Source organism: Hemicordylus capensis, chromosome 1 (genome assembly GCF_027244095.1).
Source record: "Hemicordylus capensis ecotype Gifberg chromosome 1, rHemCap1.1.pri, whole genome shotgun sequence".
NCBI classification, from domain to species: Eukaryota; Metazoa; Chordata; class Lepidosauria; order Squamata; family Cordylidae; genus Hemicordylus; species Hemicordylus capensis.
In genome coordinates this window covers 253,433,798-253,458,260 of record NC_069657.1, presented here as the reverse complement: position 1 = coordinate 253,458,260, position 24,463 = coordinate 253,433,798, and the positions used below count along the sequence as shown (strand labels likewise).

Genomic DNA, 24,463 nt, shown 5'->3' with positions numbered 1-24,463 from the left:
CCTAAGGAGAGAGTCTCCTCACATTTTCCCTTGTACAGGTCAAGAGAGTGATTTGAATAGACTTTTCTTCACCACTTAGGGTGCTCATCACCAATACTCTTTGCCTCATGGCCTCTTTTGATAACTGTGAAAGAGTCTGCTTTTATTTATTTTATTTTATTTATTACATTTATATCCCGCTCTTCCTCCAAGGAGCCCAGAGCGGTGTACTACATACTTAAGTTTCTCTTTCACAACAACCTTGTGAAGTAGGTTAGGCTGAGAGAGAAGTGACTGGCCCAGAGTCACCCAGCTAGTCTCATGGCTGAATGGAGATTTGAACTCGGGTCTCCCCGGTCCTAGTCCAGCACTCTAACCACTACACCACGCTGGCTCCCTGCTTTGTGCAGTGGTGGGCTTTCCTTTGCTGGAGGTTTTGAAACAGCAACTGGGTAGCCATCTGTCAGGAATGCTGTAGCACGGCACTGAGTAGGGGGTTGGATGAGAAAACCTCCCAGGTACCTTCCAGCTCTAAAATACTATGATACTATGTTATTACTGTGATAGCTCCTGCTGTAGCAGCAGAGTGTAATTAGGGGGAAAGGATCCTTCCCCCCTGGGCCAATCTGTTAGGAAGCCACTACTTCCTACTTAACCCTTGGGAAAGGTGATTGGTTAACACAGGGGTGCCTGACCTGGGGGCCTCCAGATGTGGCTGAACTACAACTCCCATCTTCCCCAGCTACAATTTATTGTGGCTGGGGATTATGGGAGTTGTAGTTCAGCAACATCTGAAACACCACAGGTTGGGCATCCCTGGGTTGGAAGACTAGAAGTGTGAGCACTGCAAGATATTCCCCTCAGGGGATGGAGCTGCTCTGGGAAGAGCAGAAGGTTTCAAGTTCCCTCCCTGGCTTCTCCAAGATAGGGCTGAGAGAGATTTCTGCCTGAAACCTTGGAGAAGCCGCTGCCAGTCTGTGAAGACAATACTGAGCTAAATAGACCAATGGTCTGACTCAGTATATGGCAGCTTCCTATGTTAACCCCACAGTGTTTTATCATGGGGGCAGAAAGCAGTTGGATGGGCTGAATCCTTGTCTTGTGTGGGTGAGGGAGGAGGGAGCAGCCTGGAAAGGTTCTACTCTTGCTGCTTACTGCATTCTGCTACATTGCCACTCAACCATGGCTTCCCTACCCCCGTCCCATCCCCTTTCGCCTTATCTCAAAGGGGTGGGTCAAAGCCACCCTCATTTACAAGTGAAGGAGAAGGATGATATTTTGTGAACTATGTGCTCAGTTAAAATTTATTTCTTGTAGTTTCAAATACCATCTACCATTTGCTTTCTCCTATATACACTGGATGTAGCAATCATCAAGTTGTCTCCCTCCTTGTAGTCATTATCACAATAATTCATTGTAAACATTCAGTGTAGATGTAACCAAAGACTCAGACCCTAAGGACTGGGGTCAGCAACCCCTGGCAAACATGCCAAGAGTAGCAGATGAGGTGATTCTTCGTGGCTTGTTAGTGATTGGCTGCTGGCTGTTGCAGAGAGAAGCTGAGGAAATGAGCAGGAAGGAGGCAGAGCATCTTCCGCTCCTGACAATGGCATGAGGGGGTTGTTCTTCTGCCTCCTTCACACATGCTTCCTTAGTAACTTCTCTCCCAGCCAGTGAACCAGTTGCAAGCCATCGGGGAGAGGCTGATGAAGCATGTGGGAAATGAGGCAGACTGGCCCCACCCCTGATGTCAACATAAGGGATGTGACTGGTGGCCAGTTGGCATGACCAGTGGCATCTGGGCATCGGCTCAGGACTTGGCACACCCTGTAAAAAAGGTTGCCAACTGCCCTAAAGAATACAGCCAAGGGCCTAAACAGTTAGTACTGACATCCCACAAATTCTTTTAAAGTTAAAAATATGATATGTATGACACATTTGAGACTCATTGCCAAGTTTTTCCTGGCTGCTGTGATGTATAGTTATATATTTTTGGAGATGAAGTTCTCAGGTTCCTAGGAGCTATGTCAATGAGAGTGAAACAAAGACAGAAGGACACACTACCAAATAGAACAACACATGATCAGATCATGAGATTAGATAATACTGGGAGTGTAACTACACCCGTCTTTCTTCCAATTTTCATATAATTCTTTAAAGTCTTCAGTAAAGGATTTTGGAATGATTGCATTTCCCAAGCTGTTAAACCAAATGTTCAAAATGTTTAACGTGTCCTCAGGCTTTATTAATTGGGAGGTGATGGTTGATCAGTTAACCATTCTTTATGAATACATCCAGAGAGCCTGATGTAACACTTGTGATAGAGTGGGAATATTAATCATCAATAATATTGCACAAATAACAGGATTTCAAATCAGCAAGAAAAAAAAAGTGCACAAAAATTGGTTTATGTTACAGGAATTTATTCTGAAACCTATCAGGATAGATGAGAGCGTTTCTATTTATTGATTTCAACAGGCTTTGGATTAAGCCCTACACATTTCTTATTAGCAATATTAAAGCTTTTAATATTGTATGCAGTGCTGCTAGGCCTTAGGGCGCATGCATGTAGCTGAGATACATATTGTGAATAATTAACATACATGAAAGAATAAGAGACTGATATCATGCAAAGTTAATTCCAGGTATCTGCTGATATTTGGACATCCTCAAGAAGCAATAAAGTCTCCTCATCCTGAATGCATCTCCCCTCTGACCAATGCTAGGAAAAAAATAACATATTTGAATATTTAAATAATCCACAGCACAATCTAATATATGCATTAAAACAAAAACATCAACATCTGGCAGTTCAAGTTTGCAAGCTAAGTTCTCTTACTCAAGTTAACTTAGCAATAGCAATAGCAATAGCACTTACATTTATATACCGCTTTATAGCCGGAGCTCTCTAAGTGTTTTACAATGATTTAGCATATTGCCCCCAACATTCTGGGTACTCATTTTACCGACCTCGGAAGGATGGAAGGCTGAGTCAACCTTGAGCAGGTTCCTGAGCTCTTTCAAGAAACTCTATTTTCATAACAGTTTAGGCTCTTATAAAACCTATTTCACTCATCCCAGTTAGTAAAACCTCAGTAAACATTTCAATTTCAGATCAAACTGGTCAGAATAAAAGCAAATTTGAAGTTGGTAGATAAGATTCAAATGTGGCAACTGATAAAATCAGCCATAATAACGATTGATGTGTCCATTACTTCCACATTGACTGAGTACCAAATATTCTTCAGGTGCAAACCAATATTGTGCCACTGAGATCACAGTGATCTCATCAAAGTTATGCCAGATCCCACCATCTTGAGGATTAGATGTACACACATCGAAAAAGCCTCCACAATCCCAAATGTCCTTTCTAAAATTGAAACCCTACGCACATTTACTTGGGATCTCAGTAGGACCCAATTCTGAATAAACCTCCACAGAATTGCACTGCAAATTTACCAAATTGTCCCTGTTGTGATCTGATCTTATTATAGATCAGTTTCAATAGCCAGCCTACTTAACAAGGGTGCTTTTACAAGGGAAGTGTTTTTAAACCAAATGGGCTAAAGTCAAAATGCAATGAATGTAGCACAACCCTGCAGCAAGCAATAACCCTTTTTGACATTGTTCTGAAAATAATCAAATCATATATCTCTATCTCTCTCTCTCTGTGTAAATAATCAGGTTATTCTGTGGTGTGGTTTTTTTGACATTATTCTGATAATGAAAGTATTCACATATAGATAGATAGATAGATAGATAGATAGATAGATAGATAGATAGATAGATTGTGTGTGTGTGTGTGTGTGTGTGTGTGTGTGTGTGTGTGTGTGTAAATAATCAGGTTATTCTGTGGTGTGGTTGAGACCTCCTGGCAGCGACATGGAGAAAGGGGAAGTCTGGGCAGGTGACCTTCCTGAGTAAGCCAACAGAGAGGTTGTGGGCAGCCCTACTGTTGCCCTACTGTTCTTTACCCACCCACTCACCCTAGTGGTGACTTTGCTAGCCAGTCCCCTCCTTGTCTTGCTTGTGGCAGGAGAGGGAGAGCCAGCCCTTTAAAGCATCAGATGTACTCCCTCCTCCATCTGCAGGCTGGGAAGGAAGGAAGAAGACAAGGACATAAACAGATTGGGGGGAGGAGCAGGGCAAATCTCATGTGCCCATGCTGCTGCAGGCCCCTAAAATGGTATCATCAGTATGCTGATGACACCCAGATCTATTTCTCCATGTCAACATTATCAGGAGTTGGCATAACCTCCCTAAATGCCTGCCTGGAAGCAGTAATAGGCTGGATGAGGGAGTTAACATTAACCCCTTCTAACTTGGCAAAGAGGCACCTTTTAACATGGTGATTCTCTTTTATTTAGCAGGGGGAGAGTAACTGGCCCTATCCACCTCCAGCACAGTACCTCCAGTGACTGTTGCTGGTGTCTATCTTATGTTTCTTTTTAGATTGTGAACCTTTTGGGGACAGGGATCCATCTTATTTATTTGTTATTTCTCTGTGTAAACTGCCCCAAGCCATTTTTGGAAGGGCGGTACAGAAATCGAATGAATGAACGAACGAACAAACGAATGAACAAGCAAACAAACTGAGACTGAATCCAGATAAGATGGAGGTACTTATTATGCAAGGTCAAAACTCCAGAGACAAGTTTGATCTGCCTGTTCTAGATGGGGTCACACTTCCCCAAAAGGAACAGGTACGCAGTCTGGGAGTACTTCTGGATCCACACCACTCCCTGGTATCTCAGGTTGAGGCAGTGGCCAAAGGAGATTTCTATCAGCTTTGGCTGATACACTAGCTGTGTCTGTTTCTTGAGATGAATGTCCTCAAAACAGTGCTACATATGCTGGTAACCTCCAGACTTGACTTCTGCAATGCACTCTATGTGGGGCTGCCTTTGTACATAGTCTGGAAACTCCAATTGGTAAAGAATGCGGCAGCCAGGTTGGTCTCTGGGCCATCTCGGAGAGACCACATTACTCCTTTGCTACCAATAGGTTTCTGGGCAAAATACAACGTGCTGGTTATAACCTATAAAACCCTAAATGGCTTAGGCCCTGGGTATTTAAGAGAATGTCTTCTTCAGTATGAGCCCCACCAGCCACTGAGGTTTTCTGGAGAAGTCCATCTGCAGTTGCTGCCAGCTTGGCTGGTGGCCACAGGGAGACGGGCGTTCTTGATTGCTGCCCTGAGACTGTGGAATGCGCTCCCTTCTGAAATATGATCCTCCCCATCTCTGACAACTTTTAAAAAGCACTTGAAAACCCACCTTGTCACCCAAGCTTTTTCAGCTTTTTAAATTTTTAAGTTTTAATCTGTTTTGATTTGTAGATTGTTTATACGGTTTTAAGAATTTTATGTATGTTTTAACTTGTTTTATGTTATTGCTAACTGCCCAAAGATGAAAGTTTGGGGTGGTGTATAAATATGATAGATAAATAGATAAATAAATAAATAGATAATTTTTTAAAAAAAAGCTGGAGCAGGCACCTAAAAAAAAAAAGGCTGGCCGTCTTGTAGAAGAGACTGCTAATACTGACACTTTCACAATTGCACTTCCGCAATGCTGCCTATAATAATAATAATAATAATAATAATAATAATAATAATAATAATAATAATAATATATTCTGCAACGATATCTATAACAACTGACAATAAAATTCAGCCATCCCAGGTCCTTGGGAAGGACTTGATGTCTGGATAAAACAAACCAGTCAATAACACCTGTCTGACTGTGTAAACAAGAAATAATAATTTCTGCCACAGCCTTTCAATTACAAAGATCTACAAATTGAAATTGAAAGGCTGTGGCAGAAAAAGACCAAAATAATCCCAGTGGTAACTGGCGCCCTGGGTGCAGTTCCAAAAGACCTTGAAGAGCACCTCAACACCATAGGGGCCACAGAAATCACCATCAGCCAATTACAAAAAGCAGCTTTACTGGGAACAGCCTATATTCTGCGATGATATCTATAACAGCAACAACATTGACAATAAAATTCAGCCATGCCAGGTCCTTGGGAAGGACTTGATGTCTGGATAAAACAAACCAGTCAATAACGCCTGTCTGACTGTGTAAATAAATAAATAAATAAATAAATAAATAAATAAAAATACAGTTTCTATACCGCCCTTCCAAAATGGTTCAGGGCGGTTTACACAGAGAAATAACAAATAAATAAGATGGCTCCCTGTCCCCAAAGGGCTCACATTCTAAAAAGAAACATAAGACAGACACCAGCAACAGTCACTGGAAGTACTATGCTGGGGTGGATAGGGCCAGTTACTCTCCCCCTGCTAAATAAAGAGAATCACCATGGAAAAAGTGCCTCTTTGCCCAGTTATCAGGGGTCTCCATGTTTCCAGGGCCTTTGCTTTTAACCATACTTCGGATTATCCAAATATTCAGGATGCTGTGCAACTGCTACCACTATGCATTGCCTCTTGCTCTTTAAATTGCTGTTGGCTTGAGCAGAGAGTGTCAACATTTATATACTCAGAGTATATTCACATGTAATTTGTCTGCCAAGGAACACCTACATATTATAAATGTTCCTGGGGTGCATTCTGTGGCACTCATGTGGGGAACAAGAGTGCTGGGCTCGTCATTGGCCTGCACAAATGGAAAGTACACTCTTGTCCATGCCTTATGCTCTTCTGTGATGACAAATTACAGGGAAGCTTGTATACTGTTCATAACCTTCTCTTTAAGGAGCTCTGATAAACTTCCAAGGATTCCTAGAATTCCTAGAAGAACAGTTCAGAACCCTTGACTTCACTCACCATATGTTTCGTAGAGTTCTGAGACACCCATGGAACTCCTGTGTAAGCCATGGCTTCATCATTTCTTTTTAATCAACACTTACACATTGCAAGGTAGATAAATATGGAGAGCTGGTCTTGTGGTAGCAAGCGTGACTTGTCCCCCTAGCTAAGCAGGGTCTGCCCTGGTTGCATTTGAATGGGAGACCACATGTGTGAGCACTGTAAGATATTCCCCTCAGGGGATGGAGTTGCTCTGGGAAGAGCATCTAGGTTTCAAGTTCCCTCTCTGGCTTCTCCAAGATAGGGCTGAGAGAGATTCCTGTCTGCAACCTTGGAGAAGCCACTGCCAGTCTGTGTAGACAATACTGTGCTAGATAGACCTGACTCAGGTCTGACTCAGTATATGGCAGCTTCCTATGTTCCTCTGATCCAGAGCTCCTTTAAGTGATTCAGAAAGCTTATCTTTCAATTAATAATCCCAGGGAGCATTAGACTTCCAGTGTACATACTGGAGCCATAAGACCTTTTAGGCCTTTCACTGTAACTCATAACAAGTAATGCATATTAACTATGTCTATGGTAGGGCTGCACAACTTCCATCATCTAGCTGTTTTTGAGGTACAGCTGCCATAATTCCCAGTCACAGTGGCCAATAGTCAGGAATGATGGGAGTTTGCTTCCCAGAACAGCTGGAGTGCTGAAGTTGTGCATCCCTGGTCTATGGTATCTAATCTGAAGGTTTATGTATATTATCCTGGCAAGCACACCACAACTGCATTCTTTCTCTTTGTGCCATGCTTTAACAAATCCCTCAATTGCTGCATGCCCACAGGATAACAGATGGGAGAAATGCCTAGCTATGGAGCTTTGGCAGCTCCACCAAACAACGAAGGTGGACCTGGAGTGGCTCAAAGGAACTTTTTTTTTTAAGTAGGGGGTTCTGTGAAACGGGGGGGGGGGGGGGAGTATGCATTGCTACAAGCTGAGTAAATATCACCGCCTAGAGATTTCTATACTAGGCACTATAGAAATGCAAATCAATCAATCAATCAATCAATCAATCAATCAATCAATCAATCATCAATCAATAGTTTTGCTTGTGTTTACTGCTTGTTAGCTAAAGGGCTAGATTAGCATTCTTTTGAGTGGTACAGTGAGGGAGCATTCAGCCTGTAAAGCCCAACCTGGGGGCCTCCAGATGTCGACGAACTACAACTCCCATCATTCCCAGCCTCAATAAATTGTAGCTGGGGGTAGTGTTCTCTGTAACAGGGATTCCTAGATGTTGTTGACTACAACTTCCATAATCTCCAAGCAAAGGCCGAGGATTCTGGGAGTTGTAGTCAACTACATCTGGGAATCCCCATTAGAGGGAACATTGGCTGGGATGATGGGAGTTGTAGTTCAGAAACATCTGGAGGCCCCCAGGTTGGGAACCACTGCTGTAAAGCATCAATGAACTAACATTTTTAAAGAGTACACAATCTAGTATCACCCTAGGAAGGAGAGGCTGTGTTGCTTGACAGTAATGATGTCATAGGCACTATCCTATTGATGTCTGTGATACTCATGCCACACACCACTCACATGATACATTTTGCCAACAACAAAATATCAGGGTTTGTTACTGGAAAAATATGATTTCCCCTGAACGGAAGTGCTATATTTAGGAAAAGTTTGAATTACAAAAAGTTTGAAACTGACCACTAAACTACTTTGAGAATAAACCTATGGAACTGGATGCTCTGCAACAACATAAAAATAGCGATGCTTTCTTCACCCTAGGAAATGATTGCCAAAAATAGGCCCACCACACACTATTCTTGAAGTTCTGCAGTTGTCAGTTTGCCTTGGATCCAAACACTTCCTAAAACACTTTTGTTCTGGGGAAATCACATTTACCTGATAATAAACCATGATATTGATTGCATTAAGTGAAGGGCTAGCTGTTCAGTCACTTCCCACACTTCTTGTACTTCTATGTTTTGCCCCTCTACTGTTAACTTTTCTACCTCAGGAAGGTATAACCAGCATTTATTAATTGATAGTATATTTGCTAAAGATAGTTCCCTGTCTTATTTTCTTTTTCTAGTGGGTGGGGAAAGGAAGGCATGAGGGACAAGCTAAGAAGAGCTGAAAAACATTCATATTCCATTTGAAATCCATGATTAAAAAGCTTAAAAATTCAAATCAACGCAAAAAAACTGTTTTATTCTAATACTCTGGAAGGTTTCAGTGAACTCCATTATTTTCACTCACTATTTGCTTGAATAATTTAGGCAAGAAAACTAAATTATACATAAAGTGTACAGTTAGAAGAAAAAGTTCATGCACAGCCCCAGGCTATAGCCATCCCCTAATGATGTCTGTAGTCAGTGGAAAAGAACTCGTTAGACTGAGAGTAATTTCTGAGGGTTTAAATTTTTCTCTCTTAAAGCAATAATGTTCTGATAGACAAATTGTGCAAATAATATTGCACCAAAAAATAAATAAATAAAATAAAACCAAAAGCCCAAACTAAAGGACATTTCTTAATAGTATACTTTGGTAATGTTTTCACTTAATTTCACATTAAGCTCAACTTAACATGTATGGCTGGCACTCTGGAGTAATTTGATTAAACAAGGGGATGTACTGCTTCTTTTGATACAATGCAGGCTTATATTTCTTCTACAGATCCCGGAGCGTGCATAGAGTTAAAACAGGCACAGTGGCAGGGTGCTCAGAGTCACGGTGAAAGCTACTGTGAAAAAGACTTACTTTTATAAGCAGTGCAGTTGGGGTTTTAAGCTAGTGGTTGTGGGCTTGCTATATTCTTGTATTTAAGCAGCAACTCATATCATTAAAGATTTACTGCCTGATTCGCTAGAGTTTGACATATACTTTCAGGCTGACAATGTGCATTTGAAAAAACAAATGAGAGATGAATATTTTCCACATTGCTTTATTTCAGTGGATGCCTCTTTCCTTGGCTTAGTTCCTTAGCTTGGAGATGTATCTTGTGCTGAGTACAGTGCCTGAGTGCAGTACATTTTCTGAAGCATCTATATGAATAATTTTCGAAAGAAGAGGGCTTGATGAACCTGTTTAGCTCTGCTTCTTCTCCCATTTAAGGAGAATCATCCAGCAATGGGAAAAGGTTTATGCCAGCCAAACTGGGGCCTCCCTTCCCTTGTGATAACCAGATCAAGGGAAATGAGAGACTAGATTTGCCTGAGGTGACTGGTTTTTTTTGTGTGTGTGTGCTTCCAGTTTTTTAACGGTGTAAAAAGAAGTACATAAACAGTTGTGTTCTGAATAAGACCATTGGTCCATCTAGTTCAATATTTGTCTACACTGACTGGCAGTGGCTCTCCAAGGTTTCAGGTCAGAGTCTTTCCCAGCCCTGCCTGGAGATTCCAGGGAGTGAACCTGGGACCTTCTGCATAGGGATGTGTGAACTGGCTCGAGGTCGAGCCAGCTGGCACTTGAACTGGCTTGGCTCAAGGGCTATCATTGTAACAATCATGCCAAGGATTATTGTCCAAGTGTTGTCCCCTCGTGAGCCCCTTCACTACTGCACTTTGCAGAAGGCTGGATTTCGCCCACTAAATGTTGTGTACTGCATAGTGCCTTAGTGTTGTGCACCCAGTTACAGGTAGGTGCATGATACACCCACCCACTCACCTCCAGTTTAAATTTTTAGGGACTATGAGGAGGGAGCTGAATTCTGAAAAATGACAACTCTAGCAACTCAGATGAGAACAATTTGTTCTGGCAAGAACTAATCTGCCTTCTTCCTTTCACTATAATCTTAATTGATAATTACCATCCTCACAAGTTAGACCACTTCAGCCTTAAACATCCACACATGTGCCATCTTGAACTGGGGTTGATGATATCATCAGCAACTATGCCTTTGAGGTGTCCCTATGTGTACCTACCGTTGTAGCAAATTTTGTTCAAATTGATTAGGCTGTTCATAAGCCAGTTATGCCTCAAACATTCATGCGTCCACTATTTTGAATGGGGTGGATGACATCACCACAAACTATTGCGTTGAGGTGTCCCTATGTGTCCCTACAATTGTAGCCAATTTGGTTCATATTGGTCCAGGCACGCATTGCAAAGTTGATGGGGGAGGGGAGGCACGGACACATGGGGACACACACACACAAACACACACACACTGCTGGTTGATCTCATAACCTTATTTTCCTTAAGGGAAGTAGACTAAAATATGAAGAACAGTAGAACCCTGTAGTCGGGGTGTGCACAGAACAGGATGGTCCAGTTTGGTTCGAGTCAGAACTGGACCCAAGTCAGACCGGGCTAGTTCGGTCCGGCACCCCCTCAACACCCACCCCGGTTCAGTCTGGTCCCCTCAACACCCACCCCGGTTCAGTTAACGAGGTTTTTAAAAGTTCCCCCTCCCCCTGCTGGCCTCCCTTATTTCAGAAATCGGCCATTTGGCCTCTCTTTGGCTGGTTTTTGGCCTTCTCCCCTCAGTGCGGCAGCCATTTTGGACGCTGCTACGCCTGTGCAATGGGCCTCTGCATGGCCTGGCATGACCCTAGCATGACGTTGAAGGAATGGAGGAAACACCTGTTTGCACATCCCTACCCTGTAGAACCCTTTCTCAGTTCTATGGGTAAATAAGGGAAGTTGGAGCCTATACCTAGCAGGTCATACTACAGGGCTTGTCGGCTGCATTTGGCCTGAGAGGGATGTCATGTGGTTGGTAGGGCCACCTGACAATGTACAATGAAGGGTCAATAAAAAGACGTTGGGGTAGAAAACTGTGAATGGAAAATTGTTCACTAGATTTAATACCTTATGATCAGAATTTCTTCATCAGGTCAAAGAAAGGAATGAGGAACTTTAAAATCATATGATTCTTTCAGTGTTATCTCTTTGGCCTGAATAACTTTTTACAGTACTAAGAGTTTTACATCATCTCATACTTGTCTCAATCTGTCACATTAGTTTTATATTACTACCATGTTCAGCAGTTTAGTATTAATGTGATATAGAAGTGAAATTACATGTGCACTTTCATATTGTTATATTGAAATCAAGTACTCATATGACACTAATACGATGCAAACCCAATAAAACAGACAACTGCAATCAAAAAGACATTTTTATGTCATGTTAAGCATCAGTATGCTTAATACCTTTTCCTGGTCCACTCTCAGCAATGCATAAGAGCAAAGAGAAGAGTCTTCTGCTGTCTTGTGTTTTGCCAAGAGCCAAGCCTAGTAGGCCTCAGAATGAGACAGGTCATGCAAGGAAATGGAGGAAACACTGTGAAAACAGAGGTCTGTGTGAGTGAATGAGTCTGTATGATCTCCTCAGGAACCAAACAGTTCTAGGCCCTAATGAACCAATAACCAGAAATAGTTCTTAGATAAATTGTGCTAGTTATTCAATCAGTCTAATTTTTTCTGTCTTGAGCCTATGTAGTGAGCAATAAATAGATGAGTTATGGTAGTGTGTGCTGCTGTTCTCACACCACATTTCACATGTTCCTCTTTCTTCTTCTAAGCTTCAGACAGAGTGGTAAAATGTAAAACACCCAGCCAACATTTCCCCTCAACATTTTCTTCTGAATTTTGATGTTGAATCTTTTCCAAATACTGTCTATTTGGTTAACATTAGGCAAAAATATGTGATTTTTAAAATATCCTATGATATTTGCTTTCAGCATATGATTTTTGCCCTTAATTCACAGTTGGTGTATTTGATAACTGACATGCAATGGCATTTATTGATTGACATGCAGTAGGCACCAGTATTTGCCTATATCTGACCACTGTAAGGCAAAAGACGCTAAATTTCAGGCCCATCACAATGAACATATACCTGCCAACATGTCCCTATTTTCCCATTCAGGTGAATGGGAAAATAGGGACATGTTGGCAGGTATGTGAACAGACTAGTCAAGCTCCATTTTATATTTTAGTTAGACTAAGGAACAACATTTGGATTGTGATTGTTTCCAGAGAGATATGCAGCTTCAGGAAGGAAAAGTGTATGGAGGAGTCGTGTCTGGGAGCTTTGACAGTAGATTCAAGGGCCAACCAAATAAGTCTGTCAAACAAGGGGAGAGAACCTAAGGGCTGGAACTGTTTGTCCATCAAACAATTTTACATTTTATTATGGGAAAGGAAGTTGAAGTTCTAGGATTGTCTTGGACAGTTCTTGGGAATGCTAGAAATAATAATAATGCTGCTAGAAAGCTGAGATCCTCAGGAAGCAGGGTGCACAAAATTTAAAAATGTAGGGTCAACCAGACCTGCAAAAATATGTGAGATTTTTAGGGACTAGAAACAGCTTTTTGGAACTATCATACAAATATTTAGTTTCAGACCAGTGGAGGGTTCTACACCTTCGCTGATCTCAAACCTAAACATTTTGATGATGGATAACATTCTGAACATTCCATCAACTTTCTTAGGTGCCAACAGAGGTGCTCTTTGGACCTGACTTCTGAGTGGAAGTCCAGTCCTCAGCACCAGGAGGGGGCCTCAAAATGTCCGGGGGGGGGGGGCTCCTTGCAACCTGCTGCTGTGCCTGCCGGCCATGCCACACCAATCTTCTGTTGCTTGTGTGTGGCCGGTGTGTGTGTGTGGGGGGGATGTTCCTGGGACTCTGAGAGAGGGAACATTTATCTCTCCCCTTGTTCAATTATAGCTATGCCCTTGGTTTTTAATGTAGAATAATTATTTTATACTTTGGATTTGATGACCATTCCCCCAACTTTGAAGCCCCGATGTTCAATGATCCCATGAGAGGGTATCCCAGGGTTCCTCTATGCTATGCTCACCCCCACAATTTGTCTCCAATCACACTCGAGCCACACATTAGAATTGCCAAAGAGAGGAAGTGGATCTCCTGAGAAACAAAGCGCTCAGGAGTAAGCGTCTCAGTGCCTTCCACTTTTATTTGTGAGAATGGAGAAGGAGTTGAAGCATCTTAAGTGCTTTTTGTAAAAACAGTGCATGTGAACATGGTGTGATTTTGTATAGGAGCTGGAGAGAAGAGTTAATTTCTCTTTTATAGCTCCACTGATGGGGTGATCTCTGTTTACATGCAAAAAGTCCTGCAGTTGTTTAGGGACATGGCTTTGTCTGGGAACAAACTTTCAGTATTTTGTTCCTCCATGAGGCATAGTGATTGTAGGAGTCTTTAAGCCATCTTTTCCATCTTGCACTGCTTTTGCAGAGTGCAGCTGCCTGATTGCTCAGTGAGCACGTCATCTCTTTCATTTTCTTTCCATTCCTTGCATAAACAGACACAAAAATGTCCAGCTAACCCCTATCTATTTTTCCAATAGATATCCGTAAAAGAGTTATCAGTTAAGGTGGGCTTATAAAGTCCTGCTGATATTTGAAGCTTTTTATTTAGCTGTGTCTGATGAGTCACTGAAGCTATTATCATGACTGCTGTAAAGTGGGCTAAGAGAGCCCAGCCCACTTTCCATCAGTCGTGGGAATCACCAGGCTCATGGGTGAGCCTGGTTGCTAGCCCGCCTAAATACCCCTCCTTTAAAATGAGGTTAGTTTACATGATCGTGAGTTGCTGCAGCACGGCACCGTGCCGTGCTGACTTGCGAGGAGATCCCTGACTGGGATGATGCAACAAGCCTCCTGGCCTTGGGGGTCTCCCCAGAATGCCCCATGCACTCACGCGGGGCATTCTGGGACTTCCAGGGGCCAGGCGACCCCCAATCCTCACTACCCCAACTGGCTCCGTGATGGATCCGGTTATTGCATGGGTGGCCGATCTGGCCTCCCAGGGCTCGCTGACAGGTCAAGCCCACTCTCCCCACAGAAGCCCTGAAGGAGCCTCATTTTCTCCTTTACTGGTCCCCCTCCCCCCTCACATATATCAACACATGACCCAGATTTTGCACCAATTGACCAGAGAAAGGAAAAGATGAGGAGCTACACTGGATGAGAGCCATCATCCATCTTGTCTTTGAAAGCATCAGCAAACATTTTATAGAAAGCAGCCCAAATTCTACATAAGACAGATATGAAGACCTCCTTTAAAGATTCATATGGACTTTTATCTATCTAAGATTTATATCCTGCTTTTCATTATAATTTCAAGGCAGTTTATGCAACAACACAATAAAAATACAGCAAGGCTATTGTGATGGTTGGCAGCAGCACCGGAGCTGTCAATCATCTTTTGAACCCAAGTACAAGTAGCCGTCCTCCAGGCGGAATTTCTGAGGGAGGGGCTTTAGAATGGAGCAGAGAGTGGCAGTTAAACTGACTTTCTGTAAGCTCAGATGTTTAGACAGGGCTTAGAGAAGCCAGGAGAGAGGGACGGACAGAGCTAGAGAGAAGATCTCGATGGAGATGTTCTGGGATTGGTGGGGTTCCAGGGAGGGACTGGGTAGGACAGGATCGGTGTCTATGGGTGTTAGACAATCCAACTGTGGCTCCCTTGGTCAAACTATTTAACTATCTGCCCATATATGTTATTTATTTATTTATTTAGCTGTGAAGAGCATCTGCCAATGGGTGAAGTTGGTGTTGTCATAAAACCTTACATCATACCAAATATAGACTGTAACCAAGACTTGTTATTGTTGTTATAGAAACCATTAAGAGTGTGAAGCCCTGTTTTAGCAGAAAGAGAGACCTTTAAGCTGCTTGTGCGTAAATACACTCAACTTTGTTTTATTCTAAAGTTAATTCTGTGCCCAGTGTATTATACCTCCTTCCCACGCAGCCCTCAGCTATACTACTAAGGGGTTGTCATGACACAAACCTAAGCAAGAAGGGCTTGGTGGTGGCAGCAAAAGCTTGATACAGGGAAGAAGATATAAGAACATCATTCTTCTTGTAAAACTGGTCCCCAGAGTTATCTATTATATTAATTCTCATGGGTGTGCCGTCCTGGCACCCAGCTGATTGGCTGGATGGTGGAGGTGCCTGATTGGCTGAGGCGCACCCAGGAGAATTGGTCGGCTGGGTGACCTCGGAGGTGAGGTGACAGTGGGCCCGGCCGTGGTGGTTGCGGCGGGCCCGGCAGCAGAGGCGAGGCAGTGGCGGGCCGCAGAGGCAAGGCAAGCAGTGGCGGCGGGCCTGGCCTCTGAGTTGAGGTGGTGGTGCCTGGGCCTGGCCAGATACTGGGGCAGGTGGTGGGGGGAGAGGTAGCCAGCCCCAAAGAGTGCACAGATGCTCTGTGTGGGGGTCAGCTAGTAAGGTTATTAACCTCTCTAGTTTTGGGAACAGACCCCTCCTCACTAGCAGTGTCGCAGGCTGATGAGTAGGGTGTCACAGCTATACACATGATCAGCGAAACCTAGGCTAGGGTTTGGCTGCCCATGTGTACCACCAGGGTTGAGCCTGATCCCAGCACTGCCCTCGCAGGTAGCCCGACTTTTAACCTGGATTTTAGCCAGGATTAAGTGTGTGAGTGTGCACGACTGGGGTCGTGTATATGCATGGACTGCACTCATTACTTGGTGCATTGTGGGATATTGAGAGGCCAGAAAGCATCATCTGAGCCTTTGGAAATCCACACTGCTTGGAGTACCACAGATTGTCTGGGAGGGTGAGCCGCGGTCCCAGCAGCACTTGTTGGTTGTCTGGGGGAAGGTGCATTGGACTCAGCCTTCCCCCTGCCTGCTCGCCTGCCTGCCTACATGATCGTGTGAATAGTCTCATAATAGTACAAGAGAAAAATCTTTTTTCAAATCTGCAGCACTCCCTTCTCCAGTAGCAGCTACCATTTCCTAATAAGGAAGGTTTCCAATCACAGAAGCACTGGCCATCATGCTTTGAAACAGTGAGGCTCAAGGATGGATAGATGTGACGGCTGATACATAGGCCACATTCGCACATAATGCCCAACCAGGGTTGAATGGGGCAGAGGTTGGAAATTGTGTATGTCAAAATGTGCAAAACTGAGGTTTTGTGGCAAAAGTGACCTGCAGTTTCCCTCCCCAAACTCCAATTTGAACCTTGGGTTGGTAATGAGTTTCGCTGCTCCAACATGAAGTTTGGGGGCAGCAGTGTTATGTCTGAATGCAAATGCCACCATAATAAGCACAGTTTCCAGCTCTTTCTAGAAATGAAATCATAGAGAGGGTGGCCCAGACCCGACCAGGAATGCATCTGCTCCATGCCTACAATGCTTTTTGATGGCCACATCTCTGAGCACTTGCCCCATCCCTGTCTCCATGCCACTCAAGCCATTGTCTGACAACAGGGACACCGCCTCATCCCATCCCAAGCTTCTAAGCCTCTCAAAGGGAGATGTCACATTGGGGGATGTCTGCTTCTCACTGTGTCTCTTGTTCCCCTCTCTGGCACTCAGAAGAGCAAGGGAGCAGGATGGCAAGATAGGCACAAAGTTTTTTGTTCACCAAAAAGCAATGGTTGAAGAAGTATGTTCACAAGCACATGCAATCGTGGTGGTACTATGAACCGGGCAACCCAGTGAAATCGCTGCAAAGATAACATATGGCAGGGCAGTGATACCTGGGGTTGGGTTAACAAGTCTGACCCACCCAGGAATTCTCTAATGGCTCTGCTCTATTTTTTGTACAATAAGGTTGGGAAAAGGGGTCCCAGCCCCTTTCCTTTGGGTACAAACATGCATGACTCATGAGAAGTACCATCCAGTAGGAGCAGCATTGCCTCCAGTCACAGAAGACATTCCTCCTATTTGATGATGATGGATGCTGCTCTGGAGCTGACTGCTCTCTCGTGAGAGTTGAAGGCCATGGGTATTCACAACTCATGAGAAGACCTGTCCAGGGGTACATGGGGATAGGGTTGAATCATTAATAATGTACAATGATAGCCCTTCTCCCCAGGACCACTGTCTCATGAGAGCAACCAACTGCTGCCCAGCCTGTTTGCTTGACATAAGCAAGCCATAGGGATGAGTACCCCGGCAACACCTCACTCTGTCTTGGTGACTGCCTCAAAGAAGCAGTTTGAGCAGTCCCTGTGCCAGTCCATTCATCCATTTGAACATATTTTTGACAGTCATGACAACTCTACTCTCCCAGGATCACTGATAATTGGGGCTCCCCTCTCCCAAGATTCCTCACAGCGGCTGATCTGTATACTCTGCAATGCTGGTCCAAACCCAGGAAATTTGAATGAGAGTAAAGATCGATCCCCAGTCCTGGTGTTTCCCCTCGTCTGCCCATCCGGTACTACCCGGACACATGGGGCAACAAGTGCTCCTTTCGGGGCATGGAAGGATTGCCTGGAGAGGAGGGGGTCATGATGTTAAAGTTCTATTATTAACCAGAGAGAATGGGGCCCAACACAAGTGGGGCCCCCTTGATTTCGAAGGCCTAACTTATGAGAGCACAGTCCAACAGAGGACCTAAGGTCTTGGAGTCTTTGGTCCTTCCCAGTGGACTCCCTCTCCTGAGAAGACTAATTTCTGGGTGATAAGCCAACATGAGGGCAGGAGTGTGGTTTGGTGTCCCTGGACTTCTTTGCCTGGGTCAGCCATAGCAAGAGCATTCCAGGTCACGGTGGGCCAGACCCCCCATGATCCTTTGTCCTCCCTCATATACATAGGCCTTCCTAGGAAATCCTCATGATCCCTTAAAGGAGTAACAGGAAAATATGCCTGCCCTGCGTTGCCAGCAATTGTGCTTGTGCGAGACTGTTTTGGTGCACAGCTCTTACAGGGGTGGTGATTTAACTGCCCTTTCCCTGCTGAGGGTGGGTGGTCCATTCTTTCCAAAAAGGCATGATCGTACATGGCACCCCCCCTGGAAGATCATGGCCAATGGCTGCTGCCCTGCAGACGTTCTGACACCTTGCCCATAGTCTGATAATGTGAGTGCTATGGAGCTTGCTGGGATGCAGACTTGTCAGACCAGGAAGAAAGAGGGGCTCCCCTACCCTCAACCGGATGTTGCCGGACTGTGGTTGGATGAACATATGCAATGTGATTCACAGTTACAAATATTAATCATGGGTTCGCCAACCTATGATTTCATGTTACGTGCAAATGTGGCCATGCGTTCCTCTGAAATAAAAGAGGCACACTTCATTCTTCCACCAGGAAAAAAAAAAAAAAACCCACAATGAAGCCCACCTGCTGTGTTGCTGCATGGCTGCTGCATGAGTAAGGCCAGCTCTGTCATGAAGCAGAGTTAAGGAGGCCACTTCAAGGCTGCAGGTCATCGGCCTGTTCTCAGGGGTCACATAGCAGCGCTCCCCCCTGCAATGGATGGGCTGCAGAGGAAGGAGGGTGAAATGGCACCACATTGCTTTTCTCCGTCCTTTCCTACTAGAAAGTGTGTGTGTGTGTGTGTGTGTGTGTGTGTGTGTGTGTGTTGGGGCGGGCGGGAATGAAAGTAAGGAATACATTGGCTGTGTGATCTTAATAGGGAAAAAAAAAAGAGAAGATGGAAGGAAGCAAGAGGTGCTGTTTGTTGCTCTGCTTCAGGCAGCAAAATGTCATGGGCTGGCACGGCGCATGAGACACCCTTTTGGGCATCCTCCTCCAATGTAGGTTAGTTGACTGAATCTTAGCCTTGGAAGGGACAGAATAATTGTTTCACACCCAACACAGAAAATAGGGTCGGGTTCATGGGCCCCAGTGGAAGCTGACTGGAAAGAAGCAAGGTCAGAACTGTCAGTTATGCAGAGAGTGGGCAGTCTTCTCTCGGAGTGGGAACCTTGACCTCACGGAAATATGTAACAATTTAATTAATTAAATCATTTTAATTATTTATTAAATTGTTAAATAAACATTGAATATTTAATTACAAATTAATGTGTTTACTAAACATTAATTTCAATTAATGTTGCAAAACAGTACACACACTCACACATACACATTTGAGAATAAGAATAATTTATAGCTCTGTTCACACTTCATGTTCAACTCATGTATAATCTGCGTACAGTGTACACATGTAGAAATGTACTATTATTAATGGATTATGTCCAACACATATACGTACAATTGTTCACAGAAAAAATGTGAACGTGTGTTTAGACACCTCTATGGATGCCGCTAGTGGCGCAGTGGTAAAACTGCCGCCCTGTAACCAGAAGGTTGCAAATTCGATCCTGACCATGGGCTCAAGGTTGACTCAGCCTTCCATCCTTCCGAGGTCAGTAAAATGAGTACCCAGAATGTTGGGGGCAATATGCTAAATCATTGTAAACCGCTTAGAGAGCTCCGGCTATAGAGCAGTATATAAATGTAAGTGCTATTGCTATGCACAATATAATGAGGTTGTTCTCATGCCCAGCCCTACCTGGGTAGGGCAGCGCTAGCCCAGATAGGGTTGATCATGAGAACCACCAGTATCAGTCCTGATCCTGCTGCTAATTGACCAGGTAGCCCAGGTTTTGTACATGGGCTAACAATGAGGTAAGAGGGTGTGTGTGTGTGCGCACTTCTACTTCATTGTTAGCCTAAGGGTGGTCTAATGGTGTTACCCCACCACCAGGTTGTATGGGAGCACAGGCTGCTGGCAGCTCAGTTCGGGCTGATGGCAGCCACTACAACCATAGAGGCTGGGGGAAGGAGCAACCTGCCCTCAGGATTTTCCATAATGCACCATGCTGCTTGCACGGTATATTGTGGAGTATCTAGAGGCCAGAAGGCCTTCCCCTGGCCTCTGAAGTGTGGTGCCACTCGCTGCAGTGCATGTGGGCATGAAAGCAGCTGGTCAGAAGGTAGGAATGATCCTGCCTTCTCCCCAGCCCTCACCAGACCCAGCAGAAGTGGTCATGAGTATGACCTCAATGTCTGAATAGGCTAGTGTCTTGTGGCAAATTCTCCTGGTACATTTTGGGAATTAGATACACCCAACTTTGCTCTAACTTGGGATTGCAACCAGGAAAGAGTTTCTGATGGGTAGGACAAGCCATGCCAACAATGGCTTAGACAGAAGTGGAAAGTCACCATGTGGAGATCCTAAACATAGTCCCATGATGTGGGATGGGGAGGAGAAAGTGGCTGAGATAAAGAGTGGCAGCTCACAAAAACTATGAACATGAGCAAGAACAGATACAGAAGGGAAGGTTCTCAGGTTCAGAGGAGGTAGCAAGATGTGCATTTGGCTTGTGTTGTGTTCCAGTAGTCAAAAAGTTGAAAATACTGGTTAGCAGGAACTTGGAAGTCTGAACACTTACTGGGGTATTTCATCGTAGTGCCCAAAGCAAGCGAATGCAATCTCCCACTTTGCCAGGTGCTGCATGAGTGTAATTGCATGCAATGTGTTTCATCCACATGGAGAGTTTGCTGTTCAGTGCTATAACATTTTCTGAGTTCATTAGGAATTTGTCCCTTGTCTTTACATGGCTTTCAAATGAGGCCCTATTGTTGAAAAATAAGAATGGACTTGGTATCGGGTGTTTCCAGCACTACACAGAGGATATAAGAATAATCCCATCTGGAAAGCTCCTTAGTCTGATTATTTTTTATGTGTTATCTTAGCATTTTACTTTATTGCACAATACTGCAAGGCTTTAAATACTGGAAACGAGCATATTCCAAGAGCTCCATATATTTCCAGCTTGCGCATCAACTGTATGCCTTGAGATTATACGCTTTTAAAAAGTTTTTTATGCAGAAATTGTCACCAAAGGAATGATAAAACCTTGACTTTATATTTCATTTCCCCCATCTGTTATCTTTACGGAATACACCCCAAAACACCCTTTGTGCTGCCACAGTAATATAAGAGATCAAGAGAAGCTGCAGCATAAGAAATCAAAACCATAATAACGTCTTTGGGTTTTGCATTTTAAATACAGCATTCATTGTTGCACTGAGGCTTTAGCTCCCTTCCCAGACATTACAGAGATTACCTATGGTAATGCCTATTTCATTGTACTTTGATATAAAATAACGTATGTCATAAATCATCTAGTGAGTGTCATTAGAGTGAAAAGAACCTACTTATGATAGGTAACAATTTGCTTTTCTAATTTGAAGAGGATCTGTGTTTTTTAATTGCATAATGTCTTGAAGCCTTTGCTGATAACATTAGAATTCACTCTTTAAAATTATATAATTTTATTTTCTGTAGGCATGTAAAGAATATTGTGTGTGTAAGAATATATAATACAGGCAGGCAGGCAGGCAGGCAGGCAGGCAGATAGGCAAAGTATTCTTTCTATACCTATAGAAGATAAAACCCATTCACATTAATTTGGACTTATTTGGAGCGGCTTAATTTTTTTTAAAAAAATGAGCATTTTTGAGAAGTGGTGAGGTGTTTTTTGTTGTTAAAAAAGAAGCCTTAAAACATGCACTTTGTGGCTCAGAATAAAATTAAACAGCTATTCTTTACAGACATTGAAAAATGTTTTTAATTTTAAAAAAGCCAGCACTGAGTACAGGGGAAAGGACAAATAGAGAAGAGGGGAAGAAGGCTAGATAGAGAGCGATATTTAAAATTATCAGCGTGCTTCGCATTTCTAAGATTACTTCAATTTGGGTAAGGGTACAGATGCTTTTGTGCTTCTTCAGTACAGAACAATTTAAAATTATTGGAGCACTTCACTTTGAAGGTGATCAAGGCTTGGAATGTATACATTGTGGAGAGATTTAAAATTATGAGAGCTCTTCAAATTGTTTAAAACATTGATTTTTTATAAAATTGATTTTTCCAAGGTTTTATTTCTTCAATGACTAGGTAATTACAGAAGACCCGGCACTGAAGTACTTCACTCTCAAAGTACAGTGCCTGTCTCCCTTCTCTCTCTCTCCCTCTCTTCCTTTTTCTTTCTTTCTCGCTGCTTGGACAGACACATTATTCTTTGTTCTTGTTCATAAATCCTTCTCTGACCAAGGAACCAGGAAGTTATTAGGGGTCAGTACAAGGTCAGGTTGAAAATTCAGCCTTCTCCAACCTATCTTTAGAGGAATATCACTTTGCCATCTTTAAACTTGAAGCCAAACTAAAAGCCAACAGTGCTCGAGTCTCACTTTTGATCAGTACTTTATGAGGGAAGTCCCCACTAGCAGATTTTACAGCTGAGGGAACAGAGACTCCAGAATTAAGTAGCTGCCAATAGGACGGCTTTAGTTTTCTGTATGCAAACACCTGGCCTTTTCTAGCTCTATTTTACCTGCCATCAAACAGGAGCAGACAGGGCAGATTTCCTAGAATGATCTTTCTTGTTGCCTGGCTGGAGATATGGAGACAGAACACTTGGTGAAAGGTAGAAGCCACTACCTGCACACCACCTCGTGCAGAAAAACATGTGTCAGGCCCCAACCCTTGGCAAAGGGCCCTAAAGCAGCCTGGCCTTTATGAGTGCCAAACTTTACATCCTCTTTATATGTACCCAAGTGGCATGGTTGCTAGCTTTGCAGGGCTGCTCCCATGCCTATCTGGGGTCTGGGTTAAGGCTTTTAGCCATGTGTTTCTTCTAACAATGGTCAGATTCAGATGTAACATGAAACCAGAGTTAAACGGGGCAGAAGTTGGAACTCCAGTATGTCTGAATTTGTGAAACTGTGGTTTTGCGGCAAAAGCGACCTGTGGTTTGCCTTGTGAAACTCCAATTTTTACCTTCAGTTTGCACAAACTTTTACCACCAGGACCTCAGGATTGGTCATTGAAGGGTTACATCTGAACCATGATGCGGCATAACTGGGATTTCATGCCAATTTTCAAAACACAATCATTGAGGCGGCATTGCAGCCACATCCGGAATCACACCCGCTCCATGTCTGTAGTGCTTCTCACTGACCACCTCTCTGAGCATCATCCCTGCCCCTTTAAATTTTTAGGTTTTAATCTGTAAATTGTTTAAAATTGTTTTAAGTTTTGTGTATGTTTCAACTTGTTTTATGTTCTTGTTAACCACCCAGAGATAAAAGTTTGTGGCAGTGTACAAATCTGATAAATGAATGAATGAATGAATGAAGATTGAGCCAGCGTTCTATGCAGGAAAGCTGCCAGCCCATCCACCCATGTGGACATGTGCACCCTTGCTTGTGCTCTGAAATGGTGATCCCGCTCTCCCGTGGTCACTGGAAATTGGGGCTCCCATCTCCCATGATTCCCCACGCTGGCAGATCTGCATACAGTGCAATGCCAGACCGAGCCTGGGAATGTTATAGTTTTATAGATCCATCTAGATACCTGGTGTTCCCCCCTAGCCACACACGTAGCCTGGCTCTGACACATGGAGTCAGATTATGTCAAGAGTGCATGCACATGGGTATGTGCTAGGCTTCACAGGAAAGGTTTTTTTGTTTTTTGTTTTTTGTTTGTTTTGGCAGCAATTCTTTTATATTGTTTATCATAGAGAGTTGGGAGGCCCACATAAGTTGGAGCCCCTTTGTTGGGTTGGCTCAACTCTTGAGTGTGAAGTCCGAAGGGATCATAGCTTCATGGTTCTTCCCAGTAGACTGGCCCTCTAATGAGATGATGAGCCCACCAGCAGCAAACAGCCGGTGGAAAAGGACTGTAGTTTGGTCTGCATTGACTGCTCTGACAGGATAATCCCTCACATCAGCAACCTAGGCCAAAGAGAGACAGATTCCCCCCATGATCCTTTGCCCTCCCTCATATACATATTCCCTTATACATGTCTCCATGTTCCCTTCCCTTTCCAGAGTAAAGGGAAATAGTTCCTGAACCAGCCCCCCCCCCTTGTGTCTGTGTGGGACAATTTGGGTGCAGGGCTCTTTGTGGGGTGGCAGTGCCATCACTGTCAAAAGAAGTGCTGGCATGGCATAGTATTTAAAGGGATT

The 24,463-nt window shown here is 43.6% G+C and overlaps 1 long non-coding RNA gene across 1 annotated transcript; it reads right to left on the bottom strand.

Moving 5' to 3' along the window:
- Positions 1–2,479: 2,479 nt before the first annotated feature.
- LOC128340830 (uncharacterized) lies at positions 2,480–15,647 on the bottom strand. Its single transcript, XR_008314003.1, has 3 exons — positions 15,521–15,647; positions 11,911–12,040; positions 2,480–2,701 (listed from the first exon to the last, which is right to left on the bottom strand). It is a non-coding gene; the product is annotated as an uncharacterized LOC128340830 (long non-coding RNA).
- Positions 15,648–24,463: the final 8,816 nt, after the last annotated feature.